We start from the raw sequence: 3,677 nt of genomic DNA, 5'->3' as shown, positions 1-3,677 counted from the left end.
ATTACATTCAATGATAAGTGAATAACTTATCACTTAATTTTGAGAGTAAGTTTTACCTAAAAAATTCAGTACCACTTAATTAATTCAGATGTTTAATTTTTGGTTATCAAACGGTCTGAATATGTTAATTTCTAATTCCATTAATTTTAGGTATTGAATTGGTTTATCAACAGAGTCTTAGTTAATCTGACCAAGCAATTGTTGTGAAAGTTCTGAACAACCTACCTATTAAAATTGATTAAATGGTGGGTGTAACATAAAAAACCAAGTATTCTTCAAATTTGATTATTGAAGAGTTGAAGGGATCACTAGTTCTAAATGTGCAAAGAGTCAATAACATGTTGGAAGATACATAGGAGAAGGTTACCGTTGAGAAGGCATTGCAGAATAGGTTAATTCGAAGAGCAAAGATGAATCTAAGAAGGGAGAAGAAATTAGTTAGAAAAATCAAAACTCCAGCAATAGAGGTCATAATTACAACAACAACAGAAGTAAGAGGCAGTTGGAAACCCCAACGTGGGAAAGGTAATTATTTCTGTAATTATTTCAAACTTAGAGGCTACAAAGGTAATGTATTCAATTAGCTTAATCAACATAATGTTGGACAAAATATTAAATGTTGTAATTGTGAAAAATATTGGCATTGAAGATTCAAATGGAAGAAACATTTAACAGGAAGTTTTTAGGCTCATGCTGTTGATAAAAATTCAATTACTTTGTCATTGCCTTGTTATATGCTGTAGAAACTATAGACAGAAAAATTGGTTATAGTAACTAGAAGAAAAACTTTTTTCTGAGCTTGATAAATCAATTGAAGGTGAAGTGAAATTTGGCAATAATAATACTTTACCTATGTTTGTTATAGGAAAAATCCTCATTGCTGTGAAAGATGGATATAATAATTTTATCTCACGTGAGCTAATTGAATTTGAATTCTTGTGCGTGGAAAGGTTTCGTCTTGGCTTTGTATGGTACACATTATTTCGAAGAACCTAAGGGAAATGTACACTGAACACCAAGCCAATCTCGACAAAGAAAAAGATCAAAGAAAGAATCAATTCGTTTTCTGAAGTTGCATCATACTGTGTTGACAATGGTAAGCCATCAGGAAAATTTTGTATTACATCTATATTAGGCAAAATTTATGTACTATATTTTATGAAAAGAATGGTATGATAGCGAAAGTGATGATGACTTGAAATAGTTTATTTCCACCAACTCTGAGTTTTGGAGACATTTCTTCTTTGATTAGAATGATTGATGATGATGATAGGCTGCGGCGGACTTTGCTACTTCGACACAGCCTGCTTGATGATGCCCTAACCATTGAGTATTCTTTTTTTTTTTTTAAGGCACCGTTGAGTATTCTTAAAATCAATGGATGAATAAATACATTGAATTCATTTGCGTACGCATGTAAGCTTGATGCATCTTTTTTTTTGTCTTAGGGGTATCCCAATTTTACAGTCAGACTAATCCTCTAAGATTGTGTAGAGTCATATCACAAGAATACACAACGAGATAACACAGGAGGGTCGATCACGGGACCTGCTGGTAAAGATCAGACTATGGAATCATTCGGACTACTCATGATACATTCATTTCCAGATCTTCATTCGAATAGATTTTTTGAGTATGATCTGTTTCATGTAAAGACAATTTATAAATGTTTGAGACGGTTTAGATCTTAGAATGTAAAGATTCTAATACTAATCTTCTTATACTCTTTCCCGTTTCTTGAATCTCGCCCTCGTGATACACTCCTAAATGTTGACTAAAAATGTGAACATCTATCAAAGGGACGTTGTGGTTGCCAATTGAAGAGCATGTTGAACTAAACAATTCGAAGAATTTGGCTTTTAGAGGCCTCTAAAGAGCAAAAGTTCAGTAGGTTTTCACCGTGATGACATGGTGTATATATGGTGCCACATTACTTTCTCCCAAAAGTACATCCAATCGAATAAGAAAGGCGAGTCCTCCTCATTGTCTACTGCTCCACTTATTCGTTTATTTTCAAGTTGGCGCTGGACAATTTTAAGGCAATTAGTTTTTAAATAAGGGCCTTTCTGTTTTTACTAGAGTTTATTCATTGAACAATGATGACTTTGGTGCGTGCCAACAAGGTCTGCAACTTTGAACATGAACCAACTCTACCCAAGACTTTTCCGGCAAAAAAATAGAACCAAAAGCAAGGACAGCATTTAATAAAAATGTGGCAATATAGACACTCTACTTTATATTACTGGCACTCTATTAATTTTGTAATTTCAGCCAATGAATAAAAAGCAAATTAATTTAGTGCCAATGACAACAAGTAGGGCTGTCAACGGGCCGGGTCCGGGCCGGAATTCATTATTCCGGACCCGGACCCGAATTACTATGCCGGATCCGGATCCGACCCGTTTACCCGACGGGTCTTTTATTCTACGTCCCGGATCCGGATCCGGCGGGTCCCGGATCCGGATCCGGGTCTACCCGAACAAATTTACCAAATTTTATAATTTCTAATAAAAATGAGAAAAAAATATATTTGTAAACTAATTTCTAACTAATGCAAAGAAAAAATCAAATAAGAAAAGAAATCAAATTAACTTTATTAAAATACATCACCCTAATCAAATTATATTGATAAATATATATTTTTTAAATTATTAATTCATTTATATCCGGATCCGGGTCTAATACGGGCCGGAATACTATATTCCGTATCCGACCCGTTTTTTTGTTTGACAAAACGGATCCGGATCCGGATCCGGGAAACGGAATTAAATCCCTACCCATACCCGCAATAATTTCACGGATCCGGGTCTAGACCCGACCCGTTGACAGGCCTAACAACAAGTGGAGTGCCAACCTCATTACCCAAACTTAGGGCTGCATTTTATTGTGTACCAGGTGAAGTCCTAGAGGACGTAAAACGTAACGTATTATAATGACACAATAATTAAAAATCTGAAGCAGGACAAGAAACTTTTGGTGGGAACCCAAACAATTAACTGGACTTGCATAAGATAAACTATTGCATGAGTGATATTGAGATTTGGCCAACTATTTTGACCAACCATATTTTCACCTTCCTTATTTGAAGACTAGCTTAAATTATGTGGGTTATGCAAGGAACTAGTTTCTTGGACGCAACCCTTAGTTTCATGGACGATTTAATTCTGTACGACATTACCAATAGTCATTTACTTTTAAGCCAATTACTTTTAAGTCAATTAAGGCGGTCGTCAAAGAGAAAACTATATTATGCTCAAACTCGACAAAATGGTGACCATAGATAAGGATATTAATCACGAAGCAGAAGTAGCTTTATTAATTAAAGGTATCAATTAAGTACCGAATTGTTTTACGTGCAAAATTTTCCATCCATTGATTTGACTAACAATACCATTTTCAAAGTAGACGGATAAATATGTTTATTTTTATGATACTACGATTTTTAAAGCAGCTTAGTGCTCTGCCAGTTAATTTCACATTTTTTTGCCAACCATACTATTCTAGATTTTTTAAACTTTTTGTTGGTATGAATTTTAAGAAAATGAAAATCTATCTATACTAAGTTACATAAATATATGTCATTATTAAGCCTTGATTCGGGTAATTGTGGATATTAGAGGGTCTAAAGACAAAATAATGAAGTATAATATATTAACAGCAGATCAAAGTCTATAGAT

This window comes from Coffea eugenioides, chromosome 9, assembly GCF_003713205.1.
Source record: "Coffea eugenioides isolate CCC68of chromosome 9, Ceug_1.0, whole genome shotgun sequence".
NCBI lineage: Eukaryota > Viridiplantae > Streptophyta > Magnoliopsida > Gentianales > Rubiaceae > Coffea > Coffea eugenioides.
This window is presented reverse-complemented; position numbering follows the sequence as displayed.